Consider the following 19,625-nt stretch of genomic DNA (forward strand, 5'->3'; position numbering starts at 1 on the left):
AGCCTAATTTAATGGTGTCCAGTTTGCAAATTAATTCCAATTCAGCATCTCTCGTGGGAGTCTGTTTTTGAAGGTTATTTGTTGTAATATTGCGACTTTTAGGTCTGTAAATGAGTGACCAGAGAAACTGAAGTGTTCTCCAACTGGTTTTTGAATGTTATAATTCTTGACATGTGATTTATGTCCATTTATTCTTTTACGTAGAGACTGTCTGGTTTGGCCAATGTACATGGCAGAGGGGCATTGCTGGCACATGATGGCATATATCACATTGGTAGATGTGCAGGTGAATGAGCCTCTGATAGTGTGGCTGATGTGATTAGGTCCTATGATGGTGTCCCCTGAATAGATATGTGGACAGAGTTGGCAATGGGCTCTGTTGCAAGGATAGGTTCCTGGGTTAGTGTTTTTGTTGTGTGGTTGCTGTTAAGTATTTGCTTCAGGTTGGGGGGCTGTCTGTAAGCCAGGACTGGCCTGTCTCCCAAGATCTGTGAGAGTGAGGGATAGGTAGTAGATCCTTGATGATGCAATGGAGAGGTTTCAGTTGGGGGCTGAAGGTGACGGCTAGTGGGGTTCTGTTCCTTTCTTTGTTGGGCCTGTCCTGTAGTAGGTGACTTCTGGGTACTCTTCTGGCTATGTCAATCTGTTTCCTCACTTCAGCAGGTGGGTAGTGTACTTGTAAGAACACTTATTAGAGATCTTGTAGGTGTTTGTCTCTGTCTGAGGGGTTGGAGCAAATGCAGTTGTATCTTAGAGCTTGGCTGTAGACAATGGATTGTGTGGTGTGCTCTGGTGAAAGCTAGAGGCATGTAGGTAAGTATAATGGTCAGTAGGTTTACGGTATAGGGTGGTGTTTATGTGACCATCGCTTATTAGCACTGTAGTGTCCAGGAAGTGGATTTCTTGTGTGGACGGTCCAGGCTGAGGTTGATGGTGGGATGGAAATTGTTGAACTCATGGTGGAATTCCTCAAGGGTTTTCTTTTCTATGGGTCCAGATGATGAAGATGTCATCAGTGTAGCGCAAGTAGAGTAGGGGCATTAGAGGATGAGAGCTGAGGAAGTGTTGTTCTAAGTCAGCCATAAAAATGTTGGCATACTGTGGGGCCATGCGGGTACCCATAGCAGTGCCGCTGACTTGAAGGTATACATTGTCCCCAAATCTGTTATGAATGAGGACAAAGTCACAAAGTTCAGCCACTAGGTTTGCCGTGACATTATCGGGGATACTGTTCCTGACGGCTCGTAGTCCATCTTTGTGTGGAAAGCTGGTGTAGAGGGCTTTTTTGGCCTGCTGCTTCTCTGTCTGGGAGGTTTTTGTCAGCCCTGGCACACAAAAAGGGCATCATTGCGAGCGCCCACGAAGGCGAGATGAATTTTTGCCTGCCATGCTCAGCTTGACTTGCTTCCTCACCCCATTCCTGCCTTAGATCCTGGGTCGGCTGGTGGCTGAAGATGGTCCATTGTCTCAAGCGGTGCCAGAGCCTGACACAGTGCCCCGGGCCGCCTTTGCTCTGCACATGACTGCTTGGGGTGGCCAAATAGGTAGAGCCGCCCCTGCCCGGCCCCAAGCTCCACCTATGTGCATTGTCTTTTCTCCAGGTAAACAGGGTTGCCTGGGCCTCCTCTCCTCTCCGGGGTCCTCTCTCTGCAGCCCATTTTATTCCCACTGGCCAGAACCGGCTGTGACTCCTGAGCTGGGTCTCCGGATCACCAGGTCACCAGTCGCTGGGGTCTCCATCCTCCAGGCCATCAGCCGGGGTCCCAAGTCCCTCTCTGGTCCTCTGTAACAACAAACTCCCTCTCCCCTCACCTCCCCTCGTCAAACCAGTAACACCCGGGGACAGAGTCCCGCTCCCTGTGCATGCAACCCACTGGAAAACACAGAAAACCCTAAGAAAATCCCCCACTTCGTCACAGAGCCCAGCACCTCTCCTCCTCTGGGCACCTAGAGCAGAGGCGGCTGGTGCTGACAGCTCCAAGGGAAGGCTTAAAAGCCACAGAGCAACTGAGGGCAGGGCTAGAGGAGGGGAGAACCATGCCTATGCGTGGCCAGCAGACAGCCACAAAGACACCCGGCCAAGCTGCTCCCTGCCGTGCCAAATACCAGGGGCGGTTCTAGCAATTTCGCCGCCCCAAGCACGGCAGCATGCCGCGGGGTGCGCTCTGGTGGTCGCCGGTCCCGCGGCTCCGGTGGACCTCCTGCAGACGTGCCTGCGGAGGTTCCGTTGGTCCCATGCCTCCAGAGGAGCATCTGCAGGCACGTCTGCAGGAAGTCCACTGGAGCCGCGGGACAAGCGGACCCTCCGCAGGGACGCCTGTGGGAGGTCCACCGGTGCCACCTGCCACCCTCCCAGCGACAGGCAGAGTGCCCCCCGTGGCATGCCGCCCCAAGCACGTGCTTGGCGTGCTGGGGTCTGGAGCCGGCCCTGCCAAACCCCCACTGAAGGCCACCCACAGACCAGCATGCAGGGCGGCTGCTGATGCTCTGTGGCCATTATCGAAGACGGTAGGAAAGCAGGGCCAGCCCCCTTGGTGGCGCCTCTTACCGTTCCCACTCCAGGTGCTCACTTTGGCAGTGGGGCAGGAGATTTTACCCCAAGAGGCTTTTCCCCAGCTGGCGAGAAGCAGAGAAACACCCAGGCTCCCAAGGTGCTATGTAGCAAGTACCCTCCAGCACAGGGACAGGCGCACACTTGGAAGAGGGAAACTGCTCCACACGCTAGCCCGGGCAGCCGCCCAGTTTCTTTGGCAAGTCAGGAAGGGCAAAGGCGAGACTGGAAGCACCTGGGGCTCATGCCCCAGCCTTTGTGAGGCCCACCCCCCAACTCCTTCCCGGGGCTCTAGCTGAAGCCAGAGCATTGGCCTGAGCAGCCAAGAAGAGGTTCCAGCCCTGAAGGGAGCAGGACTTGCAGCACGAAGGTAAAACTGCACAAGCACAACCACGAAGGGACTCGAACCCTCAATCGCCTGATCCGAAGTCAGGCGCCTTATCCATTAGGCCACGTGGTCACACAGAAAAAGGCCCTCCAGGCACTTCTTTGGAAAAGGCCGACACTGATGCATCCAATGAAGTGGGGATTCACCCACGAAAGCTCATGCTCCAATACGTCTGTTAGTCTATAAGGTGCCACACGACTCTTTGCTGCTTTTGCAGACACTGTGTTTCTCAGGTCAGCTACTGAGGGGGGCCGAGACGCTCTGGGCACAAAAAGTCAAGTTCCCAGTGAGATGTGAGATTTAATCCTCTGGAGCCAGGTGCAGGGCTTTGGCAGGGAGGCTCAGGCATGAGGGATTGGGGTGCAGCGGACAGGCCGGCTGTCTAGATGCGGAGATTTAGTCTCACTGAGGGGGAGGAGGAAAACTGCTGACAGGCAGTGGCCAGGGCCGGTGCAACCACTAGGCAAACTAGTCGGCCGCCCAGGGTGCCAAGTGGTTGGGGGCACCAAAAAGCACACTCAGGGGCGGGAGTGGAGGTGAGCTGGGGCAGGGGCTGGGAGGTGCGGGGAGGGCTGCCCACAGCAAGTAACGGGGTGGGGTGTGTGTGCAGGTGAACCGCTCCTGTCCCAGCTCACCTCTGCTCCATCTTCTCCCTGAGCACGCCGCCCTGCTCTGATTCTCCTCCTCCCAGGCTTGCGGCACTAAACAGCTGATTGGCACCGCAAGCCTGGGAGGCGGGAGAAGTGGAGCGGCGCCAGCGAGCTCAGGGGAGAAGGTGGAGCGGAGGTGAGCTGGGGAGGGGAGCTGCTGCAGGGGGCTGCCCGGCTCTTCCCCATGGCCCCGCCCTGCACTCACTGCCTGGTAAGTGGAGTAACCCAGCCCCAACCTGGTCCACTCCCCTGGCTCCCAGCCAGGCCTCCATGGGGGGAGCCGGTGAGTGCTGTGGGGCGGTTCCCCCTCCCCCCAAGCTTGGGAGCCAGGGGAGCAGAACAGGCTGCGGCCCCAGGCCTCCATGGGGAGAAGCAGAAGGGGGCTGGCCCCAGGCCGTCGTGGGACATGGGGGGCCGGCTAATTCCTGGGGGAAGTGGAGTGACCCAGCCCCAGCCTGCTCTGCTCCCCTGGCTCCCAGGCTTGTGTTGGTGTTGGCTGGATTTGTGCGGGTGTTTGTGTGTGTGTGGCTGGATTCATGCATGTGTTCATGTATGTTTGCAATTGTGTGTGTGTGCATGCTCTGCTGCCTTCTGCCGGCGTGACAACCATTTCTCCATATGTCACAGCCCCCATACCGTCGACCCTGATGGTGATTTCCCCATGTTACAAGGGCTGGCTGGCCTGACCTGTCTCCCTCTGCAGAGTGTGGTGGGGCTGCAGCTCACCCCTGTGGGGCAGGAGTGCCAAGGTGCAGGGCACTGGGCTTCAATGCACCTGGAGAGCAGCTCAGGTGAGGCAGGGCAGGGCGTGTGGTGTCTGTTCTGCGTTGCCTGGTGCGAGGCCATTGCACTAATCCCCACCCATGATGCACAGCGCACCCCGAGAGGGGCCAAGCAGACGATCCAGCACGAGGATCATTCTCATTGGTAGCTGTCCAGTGGCAGTGAGTTCCACAGGCCTTGGCACATGCTGTGTGGGCAGGAGGTCCTTGTATTTGGAGCAGTGGGAGTGAACTGTGTGCAGTTGTGTCTCTGAGCACGATTGTGAATATTATGGTGTGTGGGGTGATTGTGAGTGTGGCTGGGGGTGTGATTGTTTCTCTCTTTGGGGGTTGGGCTAGCATGTCCCTCTGGGTGTGTTGTGTGTGTGTTCTTGGGATTGTGTGAGTCCCTTCGTGAGTCTGTGTGTGTGTGTGTGTCAGTGTCACTTGCTGCAGGATACAAAGTCCTGCAAAGCCATTTCCTACTGGTTAGTCCAGCGCACGCACACACACACACACACACACACAGCCGGGCGCAGCCCCGCCAGCAGGGGGCAGCAGGGACACACACGTCTCTCCTGGGCCAGCTTGGACAATTTCCCATCACGACCCGGCACAGTGCTGGTGCCCCCACACGGGGGTGAGCAGTGACTGGGCGGGGGGACTCGGGGAAGGAGCAGGACTCATTCAGGGTGGGGGTGACGCTGTCCCTGCAGCGGGTGTTTACAGGTGTTTAGAGCCGGGCTCACCCGGGGGAGGGCGCGGGGCCGGGGGCAGCGGGAGTCGGGGGGTGACACGCGGCCGGTGCCTGGGCCCGGCGGACCCACCCGGACCCGCTCACACCCAGCCGGGAGGGGTTACAAGGGGCGCCGGGAACATCCCGCGGGGCGGACACGGGGATCCAGCCCCCGGACAGAGCCAGACCCGGACCCGCCCCCGCACGGACCCGCCCCGCGCCTCCGCCCCGACCAGCCGCATTGTGCCGGGGGGGGGTGAAAGGGGCGAAGCGGCGCAGCACGTTCCTGCGCGGGGCAGCGTCACACCCTGCACCGGGGGGCGGGGCCGGGGCTCCCTGGGGGGCGGGGCGGGGATGAGGAGTTGCGTTGGGGGGGGGGGGGGTGTCAGGTTGACCCAGGGACCCGCCCGCACCGGGGCTGGAGGACGGAGGCGCCCGGGCAGGCTGGGAGTTGTAGTTCCTGGCCTGTCTCAGCATGGCGGAGAGCGCGGGCAGAGACTCGGCGCGTGGGAGGCCCTGGTTCCCAGGCGGCGCTGCGGCCGTTGGGATTCGAATCCCGTTTGGGATCCGGGCGGGAGGGGGCGCAGGGCAGATGCAGCGCGGAGTGAAAGGGCGCCACCCCCCCCCCCAGCTGGGCCTGGGGGGCAGCCGCGGGGGGGGCTGAGCTGCCTGGGAGCAGCCCCACAAGCGGCAGCCTGGGGCCGTGGGGCCTTCAACCCCCCCCCAACCTGCCCCCGCAGTGTCTCCCCCGCTGTGACCCTCCCGCCAGCCCGCCCCGGCGTCCCTCCCCACCCTGTCTGCTCTGCCCGGCCTTTCCCTTCGCCCCGCCTCCTCCCCCCATCCTCAGCGCCCGACCCCTCCTCCTCTCGCCCCACCCCGACCTCCTCCTCCCTGTCCTCAGCGCCCCGACCTCCTCCTCCCGCCCCACCCCGACATCCTCCTCCCCTCCCTGTCCTCAGCACCTCCCCTCCCCTCCCCAGCACCCCACCCTCCTTCTCCTCCCCATCCTCAGCACCCCGCCCCCTTCCTCCTCCTCCCCCCATCCCCATCCTCAGCACTCCTCCTCCTCCCCTCTGTAGGGCCCCAACAGCCTTCAAGCCCCCAACCTGCCCCCGTGTCTCCCCTTCTGTTGTGACCCTCTCGCCAGCCCCACCCCCATCTGTGGGGATCCCCAGCGTCCCCTCCCCACCCTGTACACTCTGCCTGGCCTTTCCCTTCACCGCCCTCCTCCTCCTCCTCCTCTCCCCATCCTCAGTGCCCCGACACCGACCTCCTCCTCTCGCCCCACCCCGGATGACCTTTTCCTCCTCCTCCCCCCTGTCCTCAGTGCCCCATCCCCTTCCTCCTGCCCCTCCTCCCCCTCAGTGCCCTGCCCCTAATTGTTTCCAGCCCATTTCTCCATTGCTGGGCCCCACTTTCCCATCCCCCCCCCAGTCCATCCCCAGGGTGTGAGGTTCCTCATCTCCAATCTCTGCTACCCCCCAACCTGCCAAGTTCCCCTTTTCAGCCACTGTGGGGTCCTCCAACCCGCCCCCACCCATCCACTCTGGGCTCTCTAAATCCCACATTCCCACAATGCACCTTGGTAACCCCACCCTCCTCTATCCCTAATCCCCCTAGTCCCTTCCCTTGGGTCCTCCTGGGCACCCCAACCCACAGTCCGGCCCCCACATACATCCCAGTCACTCATTCACACGCTGAGCTAGTTCTTCAGGGGCCCCCACAGCCCCCCAAACTCCTCCATCCATGAGCCCCATTGGCCTGTGGCCAGGAAGGTGGGGAAGCTCCCACTCTGGCTGGGCTGGGTGTGGGTGTTAATCTTTTTCTGTCTTGTGTGTGCTGTGCTCAGCAAGGCTTTTTGCTCCCTCGGGGTGGGGGATGGTTTTGGCAGAAGGTGACGTGCTTTGGTAGCCCTGTGGATGCTGCGTGGTGTCTGGAATGGGGCGTGTGTGTTCCCATCATGCCCCTTCCCCTCTGCCTGCAGAGCTGAGCACAGACAGGTCTGAGGAGCAGAGCAGGAGCTCTGGGAAGGAGAAGAGCAATATGAAGATGGAGTCTAAGATGAGACCAGGTGACTTCTGTGGAGGGAGACATGCTGGACAGCGCCAAGGATTGGGGAGACAACAAGGTGTGAGCCCAGGGCTCAGATTTCTAATTGTAGCTGTGATGGCAGAATGGGAGGAGGGTTGAAGCCGGAGCCCTGGGGTGCGGGAGTAGTGAGAAGAGGAGCCTCGCCACCATTGCTTTTTCTTTTCCTCTTGTGTTGTGTTTCATACCAAGGGAAAAGAAGTCGCGGGGACGGAGTCCAGCCCCGAGGTGAGATGGAAAGTGAGCGAGAGCAGTGACAGGGTGAATCCTGTTGATGCCAGGCAAGACCTGCCCAGCTGGGATGAGAGTAGCTGTCTCTGTCGGTGAGAGAAGTGTCTGGTTTGGGGAGGGCTCTGGTCACAGCCCCCCTGGCTCCAGGCAGGGACTTCCTGTTACCTGGGTGTGGGTTTCCAGACTAGCTGTGGCTTCAAGGGAGATGATGTTGCCATTTGCAAGGGCTGATCATCTCTCTGGCCAGGAGTGGTGTGTGCTCCCTAGCAGAAAGTTGGATCCATGAGGGTGACTCCCTGTTCTGAGTTTCTTTCTTCCTCCGAGGTTTCTCTCTCTGTGTTGGCCAACTCACACTCAAACTCTCTCTCTCCTTTCATGGACATCTGTCATGTTCAGTTGCCTGCATCCTCTTTCTCTGCTCCCCCTCCCCCAGTCTCCTATGGGCTCAGCTGGGTCCATCTGCCCACGGGCAGGGTCTCTGCCATACTGGGAAGGATGTGTCCTGCCTGCCAGGATAAGGGGGTTGCTCCTCCCACCCCCTATCTTCAGGGAGACCTCATTGCTGTAACTGGGTCACAGCATGAGTGGCCAGTCATGTCTTTGGGGCTGTGGGGCCTGAGACTGAGAGGGGTGGGCTCGCGGTCATGGCTTTGGGCACAGGAGAAGAGGGGCTGCGATTAGAGATGCCCAGAACTTCCCTTATCACCTGTGTCAAGTATCAGAGGGGTAGCCGTGTTAGTCTGGTTCTGTAGAAGCAGCAAAGAATCCTGTGGCACCTTATAGACTAACAGATGTTTTGCAGCATGAGCTTTCGTGGGTGAATACCCACTTCTTGGATGCAAGCAGTGGAAATTTCCAGGCAGGTGTGTATATATAAGCAAGCAAGAAGCAAGCTAGAGATAACGAGGTTAGATCAATCAGGAGGATGCCAATTACAGAACCAGTTTCTCCTCCTTGGTTTTCACACCTCAGCTGCTGGAACAGGGCCCCATCCTCCTGATTGATCTAACCTCGGTATCTCTAGCTTGCTTCTTGCTTGCTTATATATACACACCTGCCCTGGAAATTTCCACTGCTTGCATCCGAAGAAGTGGGTATTCACCCACGAAAGCTCATGCTGCAAAACATCTGTTAGTCTATAAGGTGCCACAGGATTCTTTGCTGCCTTATCACCTGCTAACTCCATTACTGCATCACCCAAAAGCCTCGCTCAGGGTCCACTATGCCTCCTTGTGCTGGGCACTGCAGGGCCAATCAGAGGGACAGCAGGATGCATGAGAAAATAGATGAGTGTGTGAGGCAGATGGGTGAAGGGGTGTGTGTGGCATACATGGGGACGGATGGGAGGTTGAGGTTGGACGGACAGCGGGACAGATGGAGAGCTGCAGGGACGGATGGTGACGTCACAGGCTGGACTTGTGATGGGTTCAGCTCATGGCCGCTGGCCCTGTCATCTCCTGACCCCATCTGCCCGTCTGACTCTGCCCCTGTCTCTCACAGGCAGCACTCAGCAGAGTCTGGCCCTGTCGTTACACTGGTGCCTACATGCAGTGCACACCTGTGTGTTATGTGCTCCTGGAGAGCTCAGGCAGGGACAAGCGTGCGGCTCACGGCTGCTGAACCAGCTACTCCAAAACTGCCACAGATCTCCCCCTCCTTGGGCAGCCAGACCCTGGCCGGGGGGTTCCCTGTCCCTCCTCGCTGCCAACGCATCCTGCTCAGCACAGAGACCGAGGTCACCTGCCTCCGCCCAGCCTCTAGCTGGAGCTGCTCCAGCCCCGAATTGCTGGTATCCAGCCTGGCTGGAGTTGGTGCGATGTCCTAGCAGAGTCCATTCTTTCTCCCCGGTAGATGACAATTTTCCCCACTGCAGTTAGTTGCTCTTTCTCTGCTTCCCCATAGCCCCTCCCCAGTGATAGGGACCCCTGCTGGCCAGGCACGGGAGTGTCCTGTAGGTGCCTTCTTGTAGGAGCAGTGACTCCTGGTGGCGAGGGGCAGCAATGCCTGGCTTGTATCCCCCCCTAGCATTGCTGCAGCGACCCCTGGTGGCCACTGAGGGCAGTTGCCTGTGTGACCCCACCACTGCCATTGCGCCTGTGAGCGCTGGTGGGCAGGTGAGGCAGGGCCCTGTATGTATATCAGCCATTGGGGCAGTGCCCTCTGCGTATCCCACTCTCATCTCGGTGACTCGTGTTGCCCAGGTGGGGCAGTCCCCTGTGTGTATTTACTCCCCCAACCCCTGCATTGGGCCAGTGACCACTGGTAGCCAGAGGAGTCAGTGCCTGAGGTGTGTTCTTCACCTCCCAAGGTGGCAGGGCGCCTGGGTGGCCGTGTCAGGCAGTGCCCTGGGTGTCTTCCAACCCCTTTGTGGCAGTGATCCCTGCTCCTGGTGTGTGTCACTCCCCCACTAGGGATGTGCACTGGTGGCCAAGTATGGCAGTGCCCTGTGTGTAGCCGCCTCCCTCTCCCCCCGGGTGACCAGATAGAAAGTGTGAAGAATCGGGATGGGGTGTAGGTAATAGGCACCTACATAAGAAAAACCCGAATATTGGGCTGTCCCTATAAAATCGGGACATCTGGTCACCCTATCCTCTACCCCTGTGCCAGATATGGCAGGCACTGATCCCTGGCATCTCCGTGGGGCAATACCCTCTGTATATCCCCCAATTGGGGCAGTGACCCCTGCTGGTCAGGTGGAGCAGTGCCCTGTGTGTGTTTGTCTCCCCTATTTAGGTAGTGACCCCTGGTGGCTAAGTGAGGCAGTGGCCTTTGATTTCCTCTTCTCTCCCCAGCCCCCTCTCTCTCTTGGGTAGGGCCCCCAGTTGGGGCACTACCCGATGTGTATCTCTACTAATTGGAGCAGTGACCTCCCCGTGGTGCCCTGGTGTGGCAGTGCCCTATTGGTATCTCCCTCCCGCTCTCCCCACACCATTGTGGTAGTGGCCACTTCAGGCAGGGGCCTGTTTATCATCCCCCCACACCACCACCACCACTGCAGCAGTGCCCCCTGGTGGCCATGTGCAGCAGTGCCCTGCATGTATCCCCCCCAACCATTGCTGCAGTGACCCCAGGTGCCCAGTTTGAGTAGTAGCCTGTGTGTACCTCACCTCTTGGGGCAGTAACATGTGGGGTCACATAGGGCAGTGGCCTGTATGTACCATCTCCTCTGGAGCAGTGACCATTGGTGTCTTGGTGCTAAGATGGAGCCACCTCTGGGTTACATGGTGGGGCTGTTTACAGGACAATGGGGACAGGCCCCCCCGTTCCAGGAAGTAGGGGAATGTCTGGTGTTCGGAGCAGAGCGTTCCACCTTCTATTGAACTGTGATGTTTTGAGCACCTTTCCCCTCCATGAAGAAGACCCTGTATGGCTCCAAAGCTGGTCCAGTAACAGCACCTCACCTGCCTTGTATCCCAGCAAGTGACTGACACACACACACACACACACACACACACACACACACACACACACACACACACAAAGGGACTCACACAATCCCAGGAACACTCACACACAATACACTCAGAGGGACATGCTAGCCCAACCCCCAAAGAAACAATCACCCCCCCAGCCACAGTCACAATCACACCCCCACACACACCATAATATTCACAATCGTGCTCAGAGACACAACTGCACACAGTTCACTCCCACTACTCCAAATACAAAGACCTCCTGCCCCACACAGCATGTGCCAAGGCCTGTGGAACTCACTGCCACTGGACTGCTACCAATGAGAATGATCCCCTCGTGCTGGATCATCTGCTTGGCCCCCCACTCCCTCTCGGGGTGCGCTGTGCGGCGTGACTGGGGATTCTGCAACGGCCCAGCACCAGGCAACGCACAACGAACACCACATGCCCTGCCCTTCCTCACCTGAGCTGCTCTCCAGGTGCATTGGAGCCCAGCACCCCACATCTTGGCACTGGGGGTGAGCTGCAGCCCTCACCACACTCTGCAGCGGGGAGAAGGGTCAGGCCAGCCAGCCCTTGTAAGATGGGGAAATCACCATCGGGGTCGACGGTATGGGGGCTGTGACCTACAGAGAAATAGTTGTCGCGCTGGCAGAGGGCAGCAGAGCATGCACACACACACAATTGCAAACATATGCATGAATCCAGCCACACACACACACACACACACACACACACGTGCTAATATACACAAACACCCGCACAAATCCAGCCCACACCAACACAAGCCTGGAAGCAAGGGTAGAAGAGCAGGCTGGGGCTGGGTCACTCCACTTCCTGCAGGAAGTAGCCAGCCCCCATCCCCCATGGAGGCCTGGGACCAGCCCCCCTCTGCTTCCCCCCACGGAGACCTGGGGCCCCAGCCTGCTCTGCTCCCCTGGCTCCCAAACTTGGGGGGGGGAACCGCCCCACAGCACTAGCTGGCAGTGTGGCTGGGAACCAGGGGAGTGGACCAGGCTGGGGCTGGGTCACTCCACTTACCATGCAGTGAGTGCAGGGGTGGAGGGGGGCAGGGGCTGGGGCAGAGCAGGGGCGGGGGCCATGCCCCCCCTGCAGCAGCTCCCCACCCCAGCTCACCTCCACTCTGCCTTCTCCCCTGAGCTCGCCGGTGCCGCTCCACTTCTCCCGCCTCCCAGGCTTGCGGTGCCAATCAGCTGTTTAGTGCGGCAAGCCTGGGAGGGGAGGAGAATTAGAGCGGGGGGCTGTGTGCTCAGGGGAGAAGACGGAGCAGAGGTGAGCTGGGACAGGGAGCGGTTCACCTGCACGGCCCCCCCTTACCTGCTGTGGGCAGCCCTCCCCCCCGCACCTCCCAGCTCCCTGCCCCAGCTCACCTCCACTCCCCCGCCTCCTCTGAGTGTGCTTCTCGGCGCCCCCCAACCACTTGGCACTCTGACTCGGCAGCTGAGAGTCTGTGCAGACATCAGCCCCCCTGCCAGCCCCACAGGCAGCAACAGCGCCAGCCCCCCAGCACCACAGGGGCACTCGATGCACTTCCTGTGGGGAAATGGCTCCTTGGCGTCCAGCTGCTAGAGTGAGAGCCAGGAGAGAGCAGTGTCTGGCTCAGCTTGGGGGAGAGAAGAGACTGGGTGAGCGTGGATCTCCCTCAGCCTCCCCCGCAAGGCTGGTCAGTTGTATTGTCACTGTGATAGTCGGTGCTTCCCTTCAGGTCCGGCCCTAGAGGGGTGCAGGGCCCAGGACAAATCCCCCCCCCCCTTTCTGTACCACCCACTCCACCCCTTCCCCCAAGCTGCCACCGCTGTCCCATCTCTTCCCGGCCTTCACCTTTGTTGTGTATTTGGTTGTCATGGTTTTTGGGTCCTATGGCAACTGAGCTAGATTATTAGGGGATAGCCCGGCTGGCTTCGGCCAGTTGGGTGAGCTCTGTATCTATAAATAAAATGGTAGTTTGGTTAGCTGTCTGCTCTAAGGCCTCAAGTGATTTCTTCCTAAACCGACTGCCCCCAAGGATATAACAACCTTCCTGCCCCATTCCACTCCCTCCCCCCCCTCATCCCGTCCCTGCTCGTCCTCCTCCCTGCCCAGCGCCTCCTGCACCCCACTGAACAGCTGATCACTGGCAGGTGGGAGGTGCTGAAGGGGAAGAGGAGGAGCTTGTCAGCAAGGCCTGTAGTGGGGGTGGGGGAGCTGGTTGCCAGTGGGTGCTGAGCACCTATTTTTTCTCTGTTGTTTCTGCAGCCCCGTAGCTCCCATGGAGTCGCTGACTTGGCTCCTTTCACACTCTAGAGAGAGGAGCTGAACCAGGGCTATGGCTGATCTATGGGGCACCAGGTGAGTGGCAGAGGCTTCAGGCGCTGAGAGTTTGCCTGACTCACCAGGGACACAGTGTGAGGTGGTGTCCCAGGGATCTCCATGAAAGGAGCAGAACAGGATTTACTTGGGGGTGGGGAGAGAATTGAGAGTGTCTCAAGGGGTTGTACAGAGGTTCCCCAGTGAGAGACTGGCTAAAACCCAGGCCTCGCTGTGAGCAGGATTCGAACCTGCACAGGGGAACCCTATTGGGCTTCAACCCCAACCCCTTAACCACTCGGCCATCACAGCTGTGAGCACAAAATTGCCCCAATGCCAGAGAAACTGGTAAAGAATCACAATGCCCAGGCATGAAATCATCTGAACTACAGAATTCCCACCACAAACCTGGCTCTCAAAGCACAGGGGGGATTTGGGGTTTGTTCTCTTTGCTTAGCCATGTGCAGTAGCTCATGTTCCAATATGTCTGTTAGTCTATAAGGTGCCACAGGACTCTTTGTTGCTTTTACAGATCCAGACTAACATGGCTACCCCTCTGATACTCCTAGTGACACTCTCCGATGGATCCCCATCCTCCACTCACCGTGAGGTAGGTAGGAGCGGATCATTATTATCCCTACTGGAAAGAGGGAGAAGCTAAGGCTGAGAAAGGGGAATTGACTTGTCTTAGGTCACACAGCCAGCCAGTGGCAGAGTTGGGAATAGGACCCAAGAGCCCTGATTTTGAAACTAACCATCAGATCTTGAATTTCACACATTGAATGACCTGAATAAAGTGCTCTCAGATGAGCTTCAGACTAACAACAGTTCACAGTAATTATTCAGCAAGTATTTGAGGAGAACTGCAATGTTAGAGAGAATCATGAACTGCTCAGAGACCATTAATGCAGAGAAGCAGCAAAATTTGTCAAACATATAACAGGTTATGACTTATTTCCTTGGTCTTAAAAAAGAACAACAAGGAGCTGAATCAGGGTAGAGACTGAGGACGGGAGGCTGAGGGTTCTCACCAGAGAGCCCAAAGGATGGCCCAGGTCACCGGAGGGGATCACTGCCCGAGCACTATTTCAGCCCCACATTTTTGGTGGACCTCCCACAGTGGGAGCTGCAGAGCACTCCCCTGCAACACACACACACACACACACACACACACACACACACACACACACACACACACACACTCCCTCCCTCCCTCCTGGTGTTGGGAGGGGAACAGGTGAAAGGACAAAAGAAGCAAGAGACAGAGAAAGGGGGAAGCAGTGGTGAGCTGGAGCCGGTTCCCACAGGTTCTCAAGAACCGGTTACTAAAATTAGACCTCCGTGGAGAACCGGCTGTTAAAGGGCCAGGGGGTGGGCAAAGAACTCCAGTCCGCGGGCCGGACCATCCTGTTGCTACCAGGATTCCCAGCTTGGGAGGCTGAGGCTCCTCTGGCCCTTTCTCCGTTTCCCCCCAGCTGCAGTGTGGCCAGCTGCCGGCATCAGCTGGGCAGCTCAGCTGAGCTCTGGAGTTGTCCTGCTGCTTTGAGCTGCCGGCAAGGTAAGGGGGGAGGGGGCTGCAAGCTCTAGGGCTGCCGAGGGGGCAAGTGGGGCAATTTGCCCCAGGCCCTGCAGGGGCCCCCGGCCCCATGAGTATATCTCCCCCTGCCCCTCCCCCACTACCTCCCTTAAATCAGAACTTTTTATAGGGAACTGGTTGTTAAGATTTTGGCAGCTCATCACTGGGGGGAAGGGATGGATGGAGGAAAAGGTGAAACCAAAAGGACAAACCCTAATGACCCCAGTGATTCTAAGGGACAAAATCCCAAGTGCGCAATAAAATTCTGCCTCCTTAAGCTCGTGTTTTCCATGCCTAGAATTCAATGGTCACCAGATGGATCAGACTGAACAGGTTTCAAACCTCGAGGAGGCTCTTACCTTCTAAACAGGGACTTCTGTTTACTAGTAAAATCACTAAAAGGGAAGGAGAAAACTCGAAAGAGGTTCCTCCTGGCGCTCACGTGCCTGAACCCAAATACTCTCTCAGTCCTCAAAGAGAGACCTGGAGAAGGAGACTTGCTGAAGCAAAGCCACAGGGGTCTCTGAGGTTTCCCTGGCCCCTCGCCCCTGTCCTGCCTGGTTGATGTCAGCATCTCTCTGTGAGGTCACCACCTCCCCACCACCTTGGACCAATAGTCTGAGGTCCTGCAAAAAGCCTTTGTGATGTCACTGCCACACCCCTCCCTTGCTGTGCTAATGTCCTGCCCCTAGCCAGGCACTTTGGAGGTTTGAGCTACTCCCTGTGGATCACCCACTCAAGGAGCGTTCGTTCTAGGAAGCAAGCCGGCTAGACAAGAAAACATCAGACGCTGCTCCCAATGCTACACTCCGTTTTTCAGAAATTAGTTGACTTTATGGCCAGAAGAGACAACTAGAGCATCTTATTTGACCCCCTGCATATCAGAGGCCTCCTGTATGACACAATAGCTACTTTTGGGGCAAACACATTCCAGAAAGGCATCTAGTCTTCATTAAATGATATCAAGAGATGGAGAATCCACCACTTTCCCTAGAAGACATTTTTCTCCAGCCCTCAGAACATTTGGTGGCTCTTTGCTATTGAACGAGCTCAACCTGTTTAGCTTATCAAAAGAAGATTGAAAGGTGATTTCATTGAAGTGTTGAAGGGCCTTAATGGAGAGAAAATATTGGGTATGAAAGGGCTCTTTAATCGAGCAGAGAAAGGCATAACAAGACCCAATGGCTGGAAGGTGAATAGAGACAAATTCATATTACTACTAAGGCACAAATATTTAACTGCGAGGATGATTCATGACAGGAACAAGCTCCCAAGGAAAGTGGTGGATTCTAATTCTAATTCCTTATGAATATTCTGTGTGTTTGTGTCTGCAGGGGAGGAACATGCTATATGCCCAGAGGACTCTATTCCTCCAGCCTGCAAGGACAGAGGAGATGTCAAGGAGTTGCTCCTTCAATCCCCCCCACAGAAAGGCCCTTCTTAGGAAAGGCAAAATCCTGGAGAGAAAGAGTAACACTGAACAAGACTCCAGAAAGACAGATTTTTATAGTCACAGTAAGAAGTTTTTCACCTCACCAGGGACTTGAACCCTGGACCCTCAGATTAAAAGTCTGATGCTCTGCCAACTGAGCTAGCCAGGCTCACATAGGAAAAGTATAAGTTGGTGCACAGGTGAAGCTAGTCAAGAAAAATCGAGACGGCCACAATAGGGGAAACCTGCTGCTCTCTCTCTCTTCCCAGCCCTGGCTTGGCTGGGTATTAGTGCTGGTTAAAAAGATGGGAAAATATCGGCATCTACCATCCTTTCATAGCTGTACAAGACTCAGGCACAATACAGAGGTGCCCATCTGCAAGTGCCAAATGGTTGGATTGGCTAATGCAGCCTGTAGACGTCCAGGGCACACTGGGATATCGAGCCAAGTGTCCATCACCATCATTCTTTCAAAGGGATAATGATAATGGTAGCAAGGTTCACAACTGACTCAGCAGTTGCATACAAAGGTGCACGTTTGGCAGTTACGTTGGCTCAGGTTGGCCACCCCAGTCTAGATGTAGAAGTTACAACATTTAAACTGGAAAGAGGGGCCAATTTCCCCATCATTTCCCACCTTTACATCCAAACACGATGAAGGTAGCAGATAGAGCCAGAGCAGGTTGTCTATGGGACCAAGTATATGCAGAGTATCCTCGACAGAGGTTTGTTCAACCTGTTCTTAAAAACCTCTGAGGACAGAGACACCACAGACGCCTTTGGGAGCCTATTCGAGACCTTGACTACACTCAGAGTCTGACATTGGTGAAGTAGGAGGCTGAGAAAAACAACACTGGCTGTCAGAAAAAAACAGCCCTCCCTGGTGCTTTAAGCAGTAGGTTCTGGTGTTTTAACAGCCATGGCCTGGGTTCAATTCCCCCTAAAAGCCAGAAGTTTTTCAATGAAAATCTCCATTCATTTCGCATTTGAAATGGAAAGGAAAAGAGGGCTTCTTGTCCTTATTAACAAGGCAAAGAATGGCTTTTTTCTCAGTAAATATTTTTAAAAGGCGCTGACTCGACCTGAAGATCTCATTTCATTTGTATTTACAATGGAATGATTCTCTCTAGGATAGACAGAAATTCTTCAGCTAGACTCGGATTCCACGGGAATACGAGAAGCGATTGTGTCTAACACCTGCCTTTTTTTGGACAACAGTGATGTCCAGGTTTTCCATGGACATTTCCCTTCCAGCACCTCAGGCTCCATCCAACAATACAAGAAACTGAAATGCACAGAAAGTTTCTCACCATAGGATTCACTGACCAGGCCGGGGGAAAAGTTTTACCATTTGAAGATGTTTGAATTCCCTCCAACTTCTCTCATACAAATGCTAAATAGTTGGTGGTGTAATGTTACAGGAGAGGTTGAAATTAGGCTATTTCGTCAGATAGAAGACAGTGATTGTGTCAGGAGTGGGATGTGAATGGAGCCTAGAGCAACAAATGACAGTCTTAGAGGGCTTATTCCTTCACCCTCTCACTTCCCTGGTCCTTCTCGCATGAACAGAGAGCAACAATACCTGAAGTCCAAAGGCGCAAACAATTCGATGTTTATTGGGGTGAGCGTCCATCAAGCATGATTCCAGTTTCCTTCCTTAGTGTTCCCTTCTCAGCTCTGACACCAAAGAGCTTTGTCTGTGTCCCTGTTTCTGTTCCCATCCCAGTTCCCATTTCCCCCTGTAGCAAAACATGATCCCAATTCCCCCATCCCCAGTCCCTGTTCCCATTTCCCCCCCCCCCGCCTTCCTGATTGACTGCAGACTATATAGTAAAACCTGAGTTCTACTTAGCTATGCCTTAACCAATCATTTTACTGAAATGTAACTAACCAATCCTAATATACTGTAACGTGATTATTTAACCAATTATATTCCACCACCTTCATTGGTTTACACCCAACAAAATTAATTATACAGCAGACAGAAACAATCACAGAACCAGACAGAGACCATGCAAATAAACATACAAAACAATACAGAAGGGAGGATTTCACAATTACATCTATACAGACATAAGGGTTTTCCAGCTGTGTCTATTGATAAGTGAGTTCTTGCCAGACAGGATGCTACCAAACTAAGTTTCCCTTTCTCTGGAGGTGATGGAATATCAGGGCAGGATTGTATTCCTAACAGCCCAATAGCACCTTATTTCAATGTGACTAGTTGGGAATGTGAGGATGTGACCATACACTTCCCAGCTTATGGCTGCCTTTGCTGCTTAGCTGAAGAACCAGGCCTCAGACTGTCACAGTAAAAGAAGGCAATTACACAGACAGTGATTTTTTATTCTTTCTTTTATACCTTTATAACTAGCTAAGTGATAAAAATACACCTAAATTCTTAAAGTACAGGCCTTTGCAGACTGGCCTGAATCTCTGTATCCTAACAGTCCTCGAGGTCAGGCAGCCTCTGGGTAAGGGGGTGGGGACTCAGATCCTTCCACTGGCCAATTCCACCCGGGTTGTGTATAAACCAGGGAAGTTTGCCACAATAACCAGACCAGATGCCCCCTTTACACTTGTACTCTGTCCTCATTGCTTCTCTGTCTCTCTTCCCCTCATCTCTGCTGCTCCCCCTCTGGGCTTTCTCAGCACCTGGCCCCACAGCACTTCCTGGGGGCCAGAGACTACACTTTCTGTACCTGCGTATGTGGCCTCTCTCCTGATTGCTAAGGAAAGGAACCTTTCCAGGAAATGGCCACAGCTTCTGGGAATCCCTGTGTGGCTGTGAACAGAATTTGGCTCCTGGCACACAAGGCAACTTAAAAGCCAAGTACCCAGACAGGGGCTTGAACTGTGGACCCACAACTTAAGAGCCTGATGCTCTACCAACTGAGCTACCTAGGCTTATTGAGAACATTTTTACCATTCACCACAAGAGCGAGCAGGCAGGCAAAAGAGAGTCAAAAAAAGTCCCAGGAACCCCTCCTCTTTTTCTGCACAGCCACTGCCTGTCAGAAGGATTCCTCCTCCTCAGGGAGACTAAATCTCTGTGCCTAGACAGCCGGTCCATCCGCTGCACCTCAATCCCCTATGCCCGAGCCTCCCTGCCAAAGCCCTGCACCTGGCCCCATACAATTAAGTCTCACTTGTTGCTGGGAACTTAACTTCTTGTGCCCAGAGTGTCTCAGCCCCCTCAGCAGATGACCTGAGAAACACAGTGTCCGGCTTTTCCAAAGAAGAGCTTAGACCCCCCTCATCATGTGGCCTAAAGGATAAGGCATCTCCCTGTGGATCAGATGATTCAGGATTTGAGTCCCCTCATGGTTGTGCTCACTTTGTGCTGCAAGTCCTGCTCCCTTCAGGGCTGGAACCTCTTCTTGGCTGCTCAGGCCAATGCTCTGGCTTCAGCTAGAGCCCCGGGAAGGAGTTGGGGGTTGGGTGTCACAAAGGCTGGGGCATGAGCCCCAGGTGCTTCCAGTCTCGCCTTTG

The 19,625-nt window shown here is 55.7% G+C and overlaps 2 non-coding genes and 1 pseudogene across 2 annotated transcripts; 1 reads left to right on the forward strand and 2 right to left on the reverse strand.

Annotated features, from left to right (window-relative positions):
• The window catches only part of LOC120375743, a 128,303-nt pseudogene that overhangs the window by 14,050 nt on the left and 94,628 nt on the right, over positions 1-19,625 (forward strand).
• TRNAR-UCG lies at positions 2,939-3,011 on the reverse strand. Its single transcript has one exon. It is a non-coding gene; the product is annotated as a tRNA-Arg (tRNA).
• On the reverse strand, positions 13,356-13,437 carry TRNAS-UGA. The gene has a single exon. It is a non-coding gene; the product is annotated as a tRNA-Ser (tRNA).

Source organism: Mauremys reevesii, linkage group 12, assembly GCF_016161935.1.
Source record: "Mauremys reevesii isolate NIE-2019 linkage group 12, ASM1616193v1, whole genome shotgun sequence".
Classification (NCBI taxonomy): domain Eukaryota; kingdom Metazoa; phylum Chordata; order Testudines; family Geoemydidae; genus Mauremys; species Mauremys reevesii.